This window comes from Tamandua tetradactyla, chromosome 5 (assembly GCF_023851605.1).
Source record: "Tamandua tetradactyla isolate mTamTet1 chromosome 5, mTamTet1.pri, whole genome shotgun sequence".
In the NCBI taxonomy this organism is placed as follows: domain Eukaryota; kingdom Metazoa; phylum Chordata; class Mammalia; order Pilosa; family Myrmecophagidae; genus Tamandua; species Tamandua tetradactyla.
In genome coordinates this window covers 90,904,823-90,922,348 of record NC_135331.1, presented here as the reverse complement: position 1 = coordinate 90,922,348, position 17,526 = coordinate 90,904,823, and the positions used below count along the sequence as shown (strand labels likewise).

General features: G+C 38.0%; 2 pseudogenes; one reads left to right on the top strand and one right to left on the bottom strand.

The window, feature by feature from the left end:
* Nucleotides 1–287: 287 nt before the first annotated feature.
* Nucleotides 288–7,831, bottom strand: LOC143684521 (serine/threonine-protein kinase D3-like; annotated as a pseudogene).
* Nucleotides 1,746–2,794, top strand: LOC143684518 (twinfilin-1 pseudogene; annotated as a pseudogene).
* Nucleotides 7,832–17,526: the final 9,695 nt, after the last annotated feature.

The following is a 17,526-nucleotide window of genomic DNA, read 5'->3' as shown; positions in this document are numbered from 1 at the left end:
AATGTAAAAAGAAATTTTACATTTACATTAATATAGGCATTTAGGGCAATAAATTTCCCTTTCAGTACTGCCTTCACTACATCCCATATGTTCTGAAATGTTGTATTCTCATTTTCATTTGTCTCAAGATATTTACCAATTCTCTTGTAATTTTTTTTTACCCTTTTCATTCTTTTATTTGCTCTGCTGATAATATAGCTACTTACAAACCGATTATTATCCATCCACTCCTCCCCTCAAAAAAATTCCTTAAAATAACTGATTTTAAAATATTTCAGATATATTTAAAGCCCTCAAATAGACTAAGGGAAGAAAATAAGGATACTGTTACCCATTCTTTGCTGTAGTACTAACTCACCCTGTGCTAACTTTATTATTTTTCTTTTTTGCATGGGCAGGCACCGGGAATCGAACCTGGGTCTGCTGAGCCACCGTCGCACCGCCCCAGCTTTCTTTTTAGTATATATTTAATTTTATTCTTTAAATTAACCTTGTGTAAAGATATATTGTATAATTAAACTTTAGATTTGCACCTGTTGAATGTCGGAATACAACTGGGACGTCATGGCGGGTTCAGTGGGAACATGAGAATTTAACCGCAAAGGTGAGCTATGAGAAGATACATAACAATTCAGCACTTAGAGCAACAGTTCCTAGTCCTAGTTTTATAACATCAATTGTCTCCAATTATCTTAAAGAATGTTGCAACATTTTCACAAAAGGTTGCAATTGAGTCTTTACACTGCAACTCCCAAAAGGTTAGAAATCACTGTTTTGGAGGGTTGATTCACCTAAATAAAATAGAAAGGTAAAACAGTCAAGCCCTCCTTTTGTAAACATCTAGAAACAACTCTTAAATGCCTGTATGGTCAGTTAAACAAATGTTTAAAGCCTTTATATTACAGTAAATGCTGGTAGTCTCTCTGTGATATTTCAAACTCAATCCTGTTTAGCTATCAACCTTACAACTCTTGTATGATCTGGTCAAGCTATGCAATATCTGACCTCTAGCATGCCTTTTTCTTGCTGTTGCTAATAATGGAAGATCAGGAAGGGGGAGCTAAATTAAGTGCCCTTATTGTACCAAAGGGAAGGAGTAGGAAAAAATTAAAATACCAGATATTGCTTATGCTACCAAAATTTATGCAAAGCTTCGTCCTGAATCTACTATGTGCTTTTATTATGCAGTTTCCTTTCCTGTACCTACTCATTATGAAGTTACTGATTCCTTCTATTTCCTTGTGTCTTTGCATCCTTATACATGACAACCTACAGAGAACAAAAGCTGTACCGTAAAATATCAGTTCATAAAATGAATTCCTTTCTTATTAAAGTTAGTTAATTGATAATTAAGGCTCTTCTTCCATATCGACTGGATTGGGAGACATAATAAAATGCTTTAGGCACACAGTGTTACGGGTGTATGCGTATATTTCCCAGTGGGCATCATCATTTTCATATGTAATGTAACGTTCTCCAATGTGAGTTTCACATTCTCTAAGATGAAGCCATGTCTGATAGTTGTGTTGCCAGGGATGACTCAGAGATTTGTCAACACTATAATGTTTTCTCAGCATCACTTAAAGTAGGTTATTAATTAAATCAATTGCTTCACCAGAAATTTCCCTCCATGGATTTGGTGGGTCCATAAGTGCAGCATTTTGGATTTTGTCATTTATATCTTCACCTTCATTGAAAAGAAATGTGGACAGTCAGCGCTGGATCCCAGAGCCCATGCAGCCGCCATGTCCCATTAAACCGGCATCCAGGCTAGTAAAGATGTTGAAAGATATCTTTGCCAGAGCAAGCAATGGAAAATACAGACTTCTGAAAAATATCTATTGAAAATGAACTTGAGATTGGGTCACGTCATCAACCTTCAGATTCCTGGGATAAGGATTACGATTCCTTTGTTCCACGCCTGTGGAGGACAAACAACCATGCTATATCTTATTCAGATTATATTCCCAGAATGCCCAGGGATATGAATGCATATTCATTGCATGGTCTCCAGATCATTCTCAGGTTCGTCAAAAAATGCTGTATGCTGCAACAAGAGCAACTCTGAACAAGGAGTTGGGAGGTGGCCACATTAAAGATGAAATATTTGGAACAGTAAAGGAAGACGTATCATTACATGAATATAAAAAAGACTTGCTTTCACAATCTTCCCCTGCCCGGCTGACAGCAGCTGCAGAAGAATTATGACAGATTAAAATTAATGAGGTACAAACTGATGTGAGTGTGGACGCTAAGCATCAAATACTACAAGGAGTAGCATTTCCTATTTCTCAAGAAGCTTTTCAGGCTTTGGAAAAATTGAATAACAGACAGCTCAACTATGTGCAGTTGGGAATGGATATAAAAAATGAAATCATTATTTTGGCCAACACAACAAACATAAAACTAAAAGATTTGCCAAAGAGGATTACCAAGGATTCAGTACGTTACCATTTCTTTCTGTATCAACATTCCCATGAAGGAGACTATTTGGAGTCCATAGTTTTTATTCATTCAATGCCTGGGTATACATGCAGTATAAAAGAACAGATGCTGTATTCTAGCTGCAAGAGCCCTCTGCTAGAAATAGTAAAAAGACAACTACAAATGGATGTAATCAAAAAGATTGAAGTAGATAATGGAGATGAGTTGACTGCAGACTTCCTTTGTGAAGTAGTACACCCCAAGCAACAGGCTCATAAGCAAAGTTTTGCAAAACCAAAAGGTCCTACAGAAAAAAGAAGAATTCAGACTAATTCATCGTCCAGCTGAAACTGAAGTCACTACTGATTGATACCATATATGAAACATTATAATGCTAGCTTTTTACAAGTCCAGCTTTTAGTACAGGAGACCTGAAATCACTTCAAGTTGATATAAAATAGGGGGGAAATTGTAATTTTTTAAAAATAGCACTTTTTACTTCTGTGTGTTTTTAAAATTAATGTACAGAAGACTCATGATTTCTATTTTCGAGTTAAAGCTAGAAAAGGGTTCAACATAGTCATATTTAATCTTGGCACACTTTTCATGGAGAGTAATGATTCCACACTTTCACCTGATTGACATAATTTTATAATTCTTAAAAGAGAAATACCTTAAAATATTCATACTTCTTAGTGAGTATGTTAAGGACTAGGTTAGATTATTTTTCAGGCTCAAAACTTCTTGTGCCTAGGAAAAGGTGGAAAGTTGCTTATTCTGAAGAGCAGTGCTAACTTTGTTAGACTGTGGGATCTGCAAGTTTTAAAAACATAGTGCTTTATTGCAGCAGTCGTTTCTGTTTGATTCCTTGTTTTTTTAACAGCATTGAAATTTCAATCAGCTTACCCTGAAACCTTAAGGGTACCAGATATTTTCTATACTGCAGATTTTCTGATGATATTGAAAGACATGATAAGACAGCCTTAGTAAGTTCTCTCATTAGTGCATTAGACTTTCCAGATCTAAAGTCATTTCACTTTTTCTCTCTCTCTCTCTCTCTTTTTTTTTTTACATGGGCAGGCACTGGGAAGTGAATAAAGTCATTTAATTTTAAGCACTATGAGACCAAATATTTATGTTCCGATTGAAATGTAATATTTTAAAGCAAACAAAACTGAAGCCAAAAATGTTTAAAAAGTTCTAAATATCAAGATTGAATTTTTACCTCTGAAACCATATATTTATGAGTGCAATGTGTTCTTTTTCACTTTAGAACAAATATTCAGATTTAATAAAATCATTTTAAGGTCAAAGTACTTAACAGCCTAACATAGATTATAAATTTAGTTTAAGAATTTTGTTTCAATTTAGATTTATTTCAAAACACACTTAACTTTTTTATATCATAGCATTTTCAGTTATAATCCTAGAGATATTTTGAGCCTCATTTTTCTTTGACACTTGAAATAGAGGGAGCTAGAACACTTCATCATGTTTAATCTGTTAAGCCTGCTGCAAGAGCCATAATTTTGAGGAATTGTTTTCTAAGCGAACTGAGTGGATCCAGGATTTGGAAATTCCTGATCTAAACCTTATGCTGCATAAAATGGCTGTCAGAAATGTACATTTCATAGTATAAATTATGAGGCACTCATTTTTAAACCTTATTATCTAAATTATATGCACCTTTCCAACATTCAATGTGTGTTCACATAAGCAAAGCATATTAGAATAATTATGGGTTGACAGATTTTTAAAAAAAATAGAAACAAGAGTATTTGTGTGGGGTTTTATTTGTTTACAAATAATCAGACTACAATATTTAAACACGCAAAATAATCCACAGTAATGTTGCACTTTTTAACTAAAGTACTCTTTAAGTTGTTCCATGGGTGCACACATAGATGTGACATACACACAAATTATTGCATTGGGAAGCCTGAAGCTATATTGCAGACCATAGGTGCAGCTGTTATTTTCAGTCAGGAAGAATGTTACCTGTCATGAGGGAATAAAATAATTCAGCAGTGAATGTTCTGCACCATCCATGTGTAATTATACTTTTAAATTCCACTACACTATAAAAAGGTAAATGGACATTCCAGAACAGAGATGTGATTATAGAGTCTTAAACTAAGCGTTATTGAATCAACGATTGCTGAAAATCAGTGATGCATTTGGTATAGATTATAACATTGTTGACAGTATGTTTTAGGTGGCATCATCTTAACACTAGATGGTGAATTAAGTATCCCCAGTTAATTTAGATAGCAGTAAAGTATTACATGACTTCTGTGGACATTTTATAAGTGCATTTTATATCACAATAAAGATTTTTCTCTTTAAGTTAAAAAAAAAAGAAAAAAAGGAAATGTACCTCTGAGGCTCACACAGATGATAACTCCTACTGACCACATATCCAAAGAATGGTTGTAAGCTTTGTTCCTGAGAACTTCAGGTGCTAAGTACGCTGGAGTTCCCACTGCAGATCTCCAGAATGACTTTTCACCAATGATGTGTGCAAAACCAAAGTTGCACAGCTTCACCTGAGGAAATGGCTCTGCTGATGCGAGTAGCACATTTTCTGGTTTTAAGTCACAGTGCACAATGTTCTTAAAATGTAGATTCCTCAAAGCAACAAGTATCTGTGTGACCATGAATTTAGTCATCCGTTCTGGAAGTCTACTTTTTTCACTGGATAGAATCATTTCTACATATCTCCATGCAGCTTTCCATTACTACAAAGACTCTGGTGCTTCAAACATACATTCCAAGTTTACAATCCCAGGATGATGCAAATTCTGTAAAATAGCCACCTCATTAAGGAGATGACCTTCCTGTTTCATGGGGAATCTCATCTTATCAATTACTTTAATAACCACATCCCTTCCAGTTTTTCTGTTTTCCTCCATAAACAATGCCAAACTGGCCTGAACTAAGCACCTCATCTGCAAAGATCTGGTGAACAGTACTAGTGTCCACATTCTCTTGGATGTGACAATTAGGTACAGAGATACTGGTAGACAAATCTTCATGATTTTTCCCTTGCCCCTGAGAAGTGTAAACACTTGCTTCAGACCTTGACAAATTGCTTTTTCCCAGCTCTGTGCTACATCAAGTTCAACTCCAGTGGCAGCAAGGACAGGATTATGAGAGCTGTCCCCATTATTTTCACCAACTAAGTATACCATAGTATCAGTGATGATCCCAAAACAGTGTGGGTTGCTGCCTTGGGAAATACTTGTGAGATCTCGAGGTGCAGATATGCAGAGAATTTCTGAAAGTGGGATTTCCTTATAATACTTTGATCCAGATTCGTTTTGAAACAATGTAAGACATTTGCTGTCAAGTGTCCAATAACGCCTTTTTCTCAGGTTATCCCTGCTGGTGTAATGCACCATCCATCCTTCCTTTACCATTGTGCTGCTCTTCCTCTTTCTGTGCTTGGTGGGTTGTATAACCCTCATTAGCAGAATATTATTGCTTGTTGAGGGATTGATTGTTTTAACAGCTTCTTCCTCTCTTTCCACATCGAGATCAGATGGATTCAGGAAGAACATTTTATCTTCTGGGGGAGATGGCTTTTCTATGTCGTCCAAGCCATGGCTACCATCACTGTTCGTGTCACTACTGTCAATGTCCATTGCCATGTCTGCATCTGTTTCCAAGTTGGAAGGTTCTCCATAGAAAGTAACCTCTCCAAGGAAGGCTCTTGGTACTTTTGATGTACGGTGTTTATGACAGTTGAATATGCAGTCTTCACACTGCATTCTTTGGCGAAATAGACCTTGCGGTACTGACAAATTGTAGGATGGCCATAAGAATGAACAGCAAATGTGTGTGGAACTTTTACTCTGCACATTACCATCTTTTCCATCCAGATGGGCCAGCCCTCCAAGAAGGAATTCTCTTACATGGTTCTTGGTGGAAAAGTGACTCTTTATTGGGAGGGTCTACACATTCAGTCTGTAGTGGCCTTGGAATTGAGAGGCCTGGCCCTGGCAGAGATATATTTGACAGTCATCTTTCTCTTACTCTATTACAGTTATTTGGAAACTTGCAGGCACATCATTTAGGATAATTTAATCCACAGTCTTCACATTTCAGTCTCTGACATACCAATCCCCAAAGCATCTCACTACAATAATCACAAAAAGCAGGAGCTTTCTAAGAATGTACACAGAGAGTGTGTGGACTAATCTGGAAGTCTTCTACTGTGGCCAAAGCTGAAAGAACAACTTCTACTAGGTCTCCTTCACGTATTTCCTCTGCTGAGGTAATTAGCTGCAAAATATTTTCCGACTTCATATCATGGCAAAAGAGAAGAATTTTATCATACACGCTAAAGAATCCACACTCTGGAAACTTGATAAACAATGAGGCACACAAGATCCTTGACCATGGATAGAGATACTTCCTGGGCTTCACTGGCAATGTTCCCCCATGTAAGGCCACACTGTAGTAGAAACGAAATTGTATGCACTGAGCCCCTGGAGTTGATGAGTAACTGCACTGAAACTTCCATTGGACAGTCATGCAGATAGTCCTGTCTTAGGACTTGAAAATGGAGAAGGAGTTGGAAGCACAGCAGAAAGAGTTGCAGGTAACACAGACTTCTGAGCTGATGGAGGGGAACTGTTTGCAGACATCTGCCTTTCTTTAATCTTTTAAAATAAATGTCAATTTTTTTTTTAAAAAAAAAGCTATGAAGAGGCTTGTAACTCACAGTGGTAAAAAAATTACTGGACTTTTGGATTTAGTTGAAAGCTCCTTTATTTCTTCTTTTAAGCAACCAATGCAAATAATTACAAGTTCCACAACCGTGAGCTGGATACAAAAAAGGTCCTATTTTCCTTAATCAGTCCCATCAAAAAAAAAGTCTTGTCCTTAGGATCACAACCAGGGATTAGGAAAGGATTTAACATCACTGAGTCATCCTCATCAAAACAGAGATGACATTGCTCATTTATTTACTAAGCATCTTCATTTTCTTTTAAGTCTATTCTTCTCTTTTAATTTCAGAAAATTATTGAATAAAAGTTTTTTTCTGTCAAGATGAAATCCTCTTGGTTTTAAAAATAATAAGTTCTTAGGATTAATCTATTCAATAGTTATCCTTCAGTTCACTGATTTGAGTGGATACTTGCTCAAATGTCCACACTTTAAATCACCTTCTTAAATGTCTTCAGTTTCACTTTGGTGGTTATATCGTTCTATGATGAAGTACAAAGCTTTTAAAATAGCATAAATTTATTTCAATTGATGAATGGGTCCATTGAGAAAAGTTGGTACTTTCTGAAATGTAGTCACCAGAGGTGGGCTCGGGTTGTCAGGGGAATCTGTGCGCCACCAGTGCCTGGGTCCTGAAGGAGGCGCCAGCCAGGCTTCACGTGCCTCACAGGATCCCACCTGCTGCCCCAGCACTCCTTCCTCCCTCCCTCCCCTCCTAGTTTCTTTTGCTTCAGGAAAAAAAAAAAAAGCATAAGAATAACCTGCAGGATAACCTCTTGACTCTGTTCGAAATCTCAGTCACTGAAACTTTATTTTGTCTCATTTCTTTCATTCCCCTTATGTTCAAGAAAGCTTTCTCAGTCCAATGATACTGGGTCCCAGCTCATTCCTGGAGCTCTGACCCACGTTGCCAGGGAGATTTACACCCCTGGGAATCATGTCCTATATGGAGGGGAGGGCAGTGAGTTTCACCTGCCAAGTTGGCTTAGAGAGAGAGGCCACATCTGAGCAATAAAAGAGGTTCTCTGGAATTTCTCCCTCAGTTTTTTTTTTTTTTTTTAACTTTTATTGTGTTAGCATATGTACAACAGAAAGTTTTCTATTTTAACCACTTTCATATGTACAATTCAGTGATATTAATTACAGCCATAATATTGTGCAACTATTATTACCATCAGTTGCCAAAACTTTTTTAGCACCCCACCCAGAAACTCTGCATCCGTCAAGCAGTATCTCCCATTCCCACCACCATGGTCATCCCTCCAACTCATGGTAAACTCTAATCCACATTCTGTCTTATGAATTTGCTTATTCTAGATATCTTTTATAAGTGAAATCATACAATATTTGTCCTTTTATGTCTGACATTTCACTCAACATGATGTCTTCAAGATTCATTCATGTTGTATGCAGCATATCAGTACTTTGTTTCTTTTTATGGTTGAACAATATTCCAATGTGCATATATATATATACATATATACCACATTTAGTTCATCTATTCATCTGTTGATGTCACTTGAGTTGCTTCCACCTTTTGGCTATTGTGAATAATGCTACTATAAACTGATGTACAAATACCTGTTTGAATCCCTGTTTTCAATTCTTTTGAATATATACTTAAAATTGGAATTGCCAGGTCATATAGTAATTCTGTGCTTAACTTCTATGGAACCACTAAACTTTTTTCCACAGGGGCCACACCCTTTTACATTCCAACCAACAATGATGGAAGATTCTTATTTCTCTGCCTCATTGTCATTTTTTCCATTTTTAAAAATAGCCATCATAGTGGTTGTGAAGTGGATTTGTGGTTTTTATTTGCATTTCCCTAGTGGTTAATGGTGTTTAGCATCTTTCATGTGCTTATTGGCCATTTGTATTTCTTCTTTGGAGAAACATCTTTTCAAGTCCTTTGTCCATTTATCAATTGGGGAGCCCAAGTCTTATCCTCCCAAGGATTCAGGTACATCTGGACATACCTGGGTTCTGGTGGGGTGGGCCTGCCAGAGTTCTATTTATAAGAGAACTCAAAAATCTTCCAGAAAAGGACCAATACCAAAGAAAGAACTAAGGTACAGAGGTTGTGTTAAAGACAACAGATAGGGCTTGAACAGGATTCAGTATATCATTATGTCTGCACTCTGCTTGTTTCCAGCCTGGTGGACTCACTCATCCTTTCAACAAATAGCTACTTTGTCCCTGAGTCCCATGACACCTGATAACACTGAGTAGAAACTAAAGGAGCTGCTTTTTCGTTTTTTAAAATAATCTCCTTGTAATACCAAGAGTGCAACTTTTCAGCAGCATGAATATCGATGCTAGGAGCAGGAGCATTGGCACAGGACCATCAACACCTTTGGTGCCCTTGATGCTGGATTTTGGTACCTCTGTGGCCTCAGGAAAAACATCAGCAGCTGCAGCGGTGGTGATAGAGTTTTGGGGAGGCAGTGGTTGACATGGCTGGGAGGGTTAGCTCAGAGCTGCTTATATCATGCAAGGAGACTGTGAATACTATATGGCAGCATCGCCCAAACTTTTGATGGACAACCTTGTTGGATAAAGAATTCTTGGCTGGAAGTCTCTCTCTTTCAGAGTCTTAAATATACCACTGCCTTCTTGCCTCCATGGTGCCTGTTGAGTAGACTCAACCTAGTCTTATGTTGCTTCCCTTGTATGTAGTAGATCATTTTTCTCTTGCTGCTTTCATGACTTTCTGCCATGTATATGTCTTGGAGTGGGTCTATTTGGATTTATTCTATTTGGGGTTTGTTGAGTTTCTTTGATTTGAATGTTTATGTCTTTTATAAGGGTTAGGAAGTTTCCCCCCATTATTTCCTCAACTAATCTTCCTAGTCCTTTATTATTCTTTCCTCCTTCTGGGAAACTGATGATTCTTATAATTGCATGCTTCATGTTTTCCATCATTTCCCTGAGATCCAGTCCCAATTTTTCCATCTTTATTGCCATTTGTTCTTGTGCCAGTTTGAAGCTATTATGTACCCCAGAAAAGCCATGTCCTTTAGTCCTCATTCAGTATTGCTGGGTGGGACCTTTTCTTATTGTTTTCATGGAGATGTGACCCACCCAATTGTGGGTGGTAACTTTTGATTAGATGGTTTCCATGGAGATATGGAGATGTGTCTCTACCCAGTCAAGGTGGGATTGGTTATTGGAGCCCTTTAATAGGGAACCATTTTGGAAAATGCTCAGAGCCGAGAGAGCCCATACAGCCAAGGATCTTTGGAAATGCAGAAGGAGAACCTCCCTGGGGAATCCTTATGAAATGAGAAGAGAAAGCAAGCAGATATTGCCATGTGCCTTTCCAGCTGACAGAGGTATTCTGGATGCATTGACCTTTCTTGAATCAATGTGTCTTTCCCTGGATGCCTTAGTTTGGGCATTTTCATGGCTTTAGAACTGTAAACTTGCAACTTAATAAATTCCCTTTTTAAAAAAAGCTGTTCCGTTTCTGGTACATTACATTCTGGCAGCGTTTACAAAGTAAAACAGTTTTCTTGTGTGTTTGAATGCAGTTGTCCCGTCTTCTTGTTCACTTATTCCTTCTTCTGCCCCCTCAAATCTGCTGTTGTGTATCCCTAGTATATTTTTAATTTGGTCTACAGTATCTCATCTCTGTGAGATCTGCTATTTTTTTGTTTATTCTTTCAAATTCTTCTTTATGTTGTTCTAGTATCTTCTTGATATCCTTTATATCATTAACCAACCCTTTGGATTTATTTAGGAGATTTTTATGAGCATCTTTATTAGTTGTTCCAAATTCTGTGCTTCCTTCAATGTTTTAATTTGGTCATTTGGCTGGGCCATATCTGCCTCCATCTTCACGTGCTTTGTGATTTTCTGTTGACTTTGAGATATTTGGTTATCTTGATAAGGTTATTTTGGAAGTTGATTTACTTTGCTTGTCTAGGGCTTTGTATTTGCTTGAGTCTGTGTTGAAGTTCTCCTTTTGCTTTTGGTTTGTCGATAATTCCCCGCCAAAGGCCCAGACCTCATCAGGAGATGTAGCTGTAGTTGATGATCGGTTGAAGCTAGGCAGAAAAGCAATTTGCCAGACTGTACTTTTGTGTCTCCCCAGCAGATGGCACTCTTGGGCCACCTCTTTCCCTCAGGCCTACCTCTGACTGTAGGAGCTGGCTGAGCAATATGGAGACCTGGTGCAATTCCAGTCAAGGCTGCTGGTCTTGCGCTGAAAGCCACCAATCGCGGGGCTGGGGATTGGGCTGTGTGCACCTCGGGTGGAGAATCCTCTTGCTGGCCAGGTAGATCTGCTTGTAGTGACTTTGTACTGTGTGACTGAGTATTTCAATTACCTCTGCCCTCAACCAATCTGGACAAACCTGGCAGAGCATTATGGCTTGGCTCCCTTCCTTGGCCACACATTTCTACCTGTGTGCACATCTGAGGACTCTGGGCCTTCATGGGGAAAGGGACACGGTAGTGGGACCCAACAAGTCTCTTTTGTTAGTCAATTGTCAGACCAGCTCCACTCTGCATCTCCCCCTCCTCTCAAAAGGCAGGCCCCCCAGTCTCTGCCAAAAACTAGGCAACCACAGTGGCCTGTCTCAGGGATCAGGGGCAGGCACTTTGTACTGGCTGGAAGGTCTCTGTGCATAGACAAACCAAGTCTGCTGGTGTCATGATCAGGTTCATGTGTCAACTTGGCCAAGTGGTGGTACCTGTTTGTCTGCTTGGGCAAGTGTTGGGCTGTCTATTTCTATGAGGACATTTCATAGAATTAAATCATGATCATGTCGACTGCATCCACAGCTGATTCCACTGGTAATTAGCCAAGGGAAGTGTCTTCTGCAATGAGTGATTCTTTTTTTTTTTTAATGGAAAAAAACAGTGTAAAATATCTTTATTTTTTATATTGATTACATGTGAAATGATAATGCTTTTGAGATATTGGGTTAAGTAAAATATGTTTATAAAGTTTAAAAAAAAGGAAGAAATTGTTAGGCAGGGATGAGCATAAAAGAGTCATGGACTATGAAGCATCTGAACTGAACCTTGAAGGATGAGTAGGATTTGGTGGGGGGAGGGACGAGGGGTGAACAGCCTACAAGAAAAAACCCTTCCTGCACAGACCTGAATTCTTTCTCATCATAGCTGTATTAACTTTCATTGTAGCACTGAAAAGATCAGGTACACTGGAATCAGAAGATTTAAGTTTGAAAACCCTATTACTACTGCTGAATGGTCTTGGTAGAATCACTTAAATCTGGGAATACGATTTCTCATCTGCAAACAGATACGAGGAAAATTCTAACTCATATGGCCGCAGTGAGACCCAGATTAGATAGTATGTTAAAGAGCTGTGTTATAAAGCGCCTTCATCATCCTCGCCTCTTTAGTGTTGCAGTATTGGCACATCTTCCCAACAATTTATTTCGAAAGGCCTGCTTTTCTCCTTTCACTGCCAATTTGGGCTCAGAAAGGCCTGTGTATTTAAATACACTTGCATATTCTTGAAAATGTCTCACTCCCATTCTTAATATCTCTTAAGCAGAAATCTAACTATTGTAGTTCGCCTTTTTGGGACCATGTTTAAAACCCCACCCTGTGTGTAGAGAATAGGGGTTTCTGCAATGAGTGATTCTTAATCTAATCATTGGAAGCCTTTTAAGGAGGATTCAGAAGAGACAGGCTCTCTTCCTGCTTCAGCTGGCGAGCCTCTCTGTGGAGTTCATCCAGACCCTCCATTGGAATTGTCAGCTTCACAGCCTGCCCTACAGATTTTGGACTCTGCATTCCCACAGTTACATGAGACACTTTTACAAATTTTATATTTACGAATATTTCCTGTTGATTGTTTCTCTAGAGAACCTAACTAATACAGCTGGCTTCTGTGTTCCCCGTGGGGACTCCTGGCTGTGGAGCTGAGAGGGAAGATCTTCCAAGCCAGCTGCAGAGGTTGGGAGGGGTGCAGGAGAACCTACTCCTTCAGAACCTGCTCCTTCCTGTGAGCCGCTGCTTGCCCCAGGTGGAGTCACAACCAAGCATACTCACTCCATTCTCTCCATACCAATTTTTCCACTTTTTCATCCAAGACCTCCCTATATAGGGTAGGAGACCCTCTCTGGTCACTCGCAGGCTGGAACTGCTGTCCTCCTCATTTTTCAGTTACTTCTCTAGCTGTTCTACAGGGCAGGGGTGAACTCAGCTTATCCTATTCCACCATCTTCCCTAATACCGACTAGTTTTTTTTAAATGCAATTTTATTGATATATTATATTTACATACCATATAATCATCCAAAGTGTACTTCAGTGGTTCATGGTATCATCATATAGTTATGCATTCATCATCATAATCAACTTCTTTTTTGTGAAAAATAACATATATACGAAAAAGCATAACTATGTGATAATATTGTGAGCCATTGATTGAAACTAGTCAAGAATGTTTGTATGTTTGTTTGTTGTTTACAATAAAAATATTTTTTAAATAAATAAATAAAAAGCAATGAATTTCAAAGCACACTGCAATAATTAGTTGTAGAACAGATTTCAGATTTTGGTGTGGGTTACAATTCCACAATTTTAGGTTTTTACTACTAGCTGCTCCAAGATACTGGAAACTAAAAGAAATATCAATATAATGATCCAGCAAGATCATATTCATTTGTTAAACCCTACCTTCTTTGTATAACTCCACCATCACCTTTGACCTTTTCCCCACTCTTTAGAGGTATTTGGGTTACGCCAATTCTAACTTTTTCATGTGGGAAGGAGCTGTCAATAATATGGGGTAGGAAGATGGAACCAGCTGATGTTCTGGAGAGGCTGGGTGCTCTAGGTTTCAGTACTTATCTGGTTCAGTGACAAATCTGGAGGTTGTAGGTTTCCAGAAAGCTAGCCTAGCGCATGGAACCTTTGTAGAATCTTATATATTACCCTAGGCATTCTTTAGGATTGGCTGGAAAGATTTTGGTTGGGGTTTGGTAAGTTATGATATGTAGCAATGTCTAACTGAAGTTTGCATAAGAGTAACCTCCAGAGTAACCTCTTGACTCTATTTGAACTCTCTCAGCCACTGATACCTTATTTGTTACACTTTTTTTCCTCCTTTTGGTCAGGATGACATTGTTGATTTCAAGGTGTGAGGGCCAGGCTCATCCCTGGGAGTAATATCCTACGTTGCCAGGGAAAGTTTCAGCCCTGAATGTCATGTCCCACGTAGTGGGGAGAGTAAAGATTTCACTTGCAGAGTTAGCCTAGAGAAAGGCCATGTCTGAGCAACAAAAAAAGTCCTCTGGAAGTAACTCTTAGGCATATCTATAGGTAGGCTAAGCTTCTCTGCTACATAAATAAGCTTCAGAAGAACAAGCCTCAAGATCAAGGGCTTGGCCTGTTGATCTGCCAATACCACCTAGTTTTGCAGTGAAGACAGACATGAAAGCTTTCAACACAAAACTTAATACTAAGTGCCCTATCATGAAGGTTATTATTACTCTGACTTATTATAATGTCTGCTCTCCTAATTTTTAAACAAAAATGTAGTCATTCATTCATTGACAGCCATTTATACAAATGTATAATGAGTTGGTTACCTTGACAAATGTATGCACCAATGTAACCACCACAGTTAAGACAAAGAACAATTCCATCAACTCAAAATGTGCCCTGGTGTCCCTTCCCAGTCAATCCCTTATCAACCACCTCTCACTGCAGCCCCAGACATCATTAATGGCTTTCCATCACTATCTTAGTTTTGCCTATTTTTGAACTTCAAATAATTGGAATTATACAGTATATATTTTTTGTCTGACTTCTTTTGCTCAATATAATGGATTTTTAAAATATATTCATCATGATTATTTTTTAGAACATTTGCATCTATTCAGAAAAGAAATAAAAAGAAAACAGAAAAAAATTCATACATAGCATACCCCTTACCTCTCCCTTTCATTGATCACTAGCATTTCAATCTACTAAATTTACTTTAACATTTTTTTCCTCCTATTCATTTATTTTTAATCCATATGTTTTACTCATCTGTCGATAAGGTAGATAAAAGGAGCATCAGACACAAGGTTTTCACAATCACACAGTCACATTGTGAAAGCCATCAATATAATGTTTTTAAGACTCATCCATGTTGTACTAGTACTTCATATCTTTTTATTTCTGAGTAGATTCCATTGCATGGAAATACCACAATTTTTTTTATCCATTCCCCAGTTGATGGACAGGTTGTTTCCATAATATAAATATTACAAATAAAGCTGCTATAAGCATTCATGCACAAGTATTTATATGGATATATGCTTTCACTTCTTTGAAAATACCTAGAAGTGGAAAGTCTGGGTTTTATGGTAAGCATATGTTTAAATTTTTAAGAAATGGGGCAGTTTTAGTTGTCAAGTCTATGTCCTATGTCAAGAATTCTTTCTCCCCATTCCTGTGATTTTGTTGGAAAGAGCTCTGTTTTAAGAGTCAGAAGTCTGGGGCTTGGTAAGTATAGCTTGGTCCCAGGACCTGGATTTTGTAAAAGGGGTCATTTGCTTCCCATAGCATCTTTTCCCTAATCTTTAAATTGGGACTAACAAGTGAGTATAACAATAAAAACTGGAAGTAGTTCCAAAGTCCGTAAACAGAAGACTGGTCAAGTAAAATACATCCATAAATTGGAATCCTAGACAGCTGTTAAATAGGATTTAATAATGTGGAAAGCTCTTGCCAACATACTCTGAGTGAAAAAAATAGCAAGATAGAGAGGCAGGTAAAGTAGATCTCATTTAGGTAAATTATATGATTAGAGATATATAGAAGATACATTTACTAAAATTTTAATGGTGGTTATCTGTGAGTAGTGGGACATAGGGTGATTTTTACTGTCTTCTTTATAATTTCCTATATTGTTTAATTTTATTTGCCATAAGCATGTATAATTACAAATAAAACAAACCATTTAAAACAAACAATAAAGCCTAATACAACCTGTTTTTCCAGAGGATGAGATGAGAGAATGAGCGGATATGTTGAAAAACTCTGAAGTGTTATGTACACTTTAGGCATTAGTGCTAATACTAGTATTTATTATTCCAGTCTTCTCTGAAAGCATCCTGGAAATCATTAAAAGTAAGTAATGATCATTGCAAAGAAACACAGTAAGGCTGAAGGTGGTGAAAGGGCAAACTCCTTAGAGCTGAAAGAAATCTGGAGTAAGAGCTGGGCATAAGTTTCTTTCTGAGCCTTGGGCTTAAAACTTGGCTTTCTTAACATGTGTCTCCTTGGATGAGTTATTTACACTTTCATTCTCCATATCCTTATCTGCAAAATGGTAATAATAATACTGATCTCATTTTGCCATGAGGATTAAATGAATCGAAGTACTTAATGTGGTTGATGTCTGGGATGTAGTAAGGATTAATCAGGTATTCATTTCCCTTTCTTTCTTAGCTCTACCTGAAGTGTAGAGAGCAAGATGCCGTATGCATAAGAGATCCATTTCTTTTGCAGAAAGAATGAAAAGAATGATTGTAAAATAGGAGGGGCTGTAGACATTTTTTTGCATGAGGGAGAAGTAAGGAGTTGGTGTTTACTTGGAAGGCTTTTTGGCTTTGGTAAACTAAAGAGGCAAAGAAAAGAAGAAGAAAAAAATAAAAAGAAGAATGGACTACTTATGATCATATCTAGGCTGAGTGAAGTGAAATAACGACCGTCAAGTTTTCTTTTGTATTGTCCCTTTCACCACGGGAAAAAAGACCCAGGGCAGAAGACATTCCATTCAGATGAAAAGATAGTACAATAGGCTGATGCATCCTCATTTGTGTATTTGGGCAGGAAATAGATCAGAGGAATTAGGGAAAAAACCCAAGTGTGGTGGGTTCTTGTCCTTTCCCATCTTGATTTCAGATAGACGTTGAAAGTAGAGATACTGGTCATTGCTGTAGGTTTTTTCTCAAACTTCACCCAGTCACCTCCCAGAGAAACTGCCCCCACCCCCAACCCCAGATACATTGGAGATTGTATTTCATTCTCCTGGAGTCACTTCCAGGTATGTTTCTGTGGTCAGAACAGAAAACAGGAGGCAGCATGGGTAATATTTTAATATTCTTTAGTGTTTGTTTACTAACAAAGAGAATCCAGGATCTTGTAGCTGTTAAAAACTCTGAAATGACTGTCATAATCTGTCCCTCATGACACTGTTCTTCTGAAACCTGATGGCAAATCATTTAGAGCCTGAGTCAAGTCCCCTTGAAGGTTCTTTGGGCATCCGAACCCTCTCTAGATAGACTCTTCTCTCCTGCAGCCTCATTATCTACTGCTCATTGGGCACTTGAACATATGCTGCTTTGCACTATTGGGTGCTTTAATATACTTATTTATTTAAATGTATGCC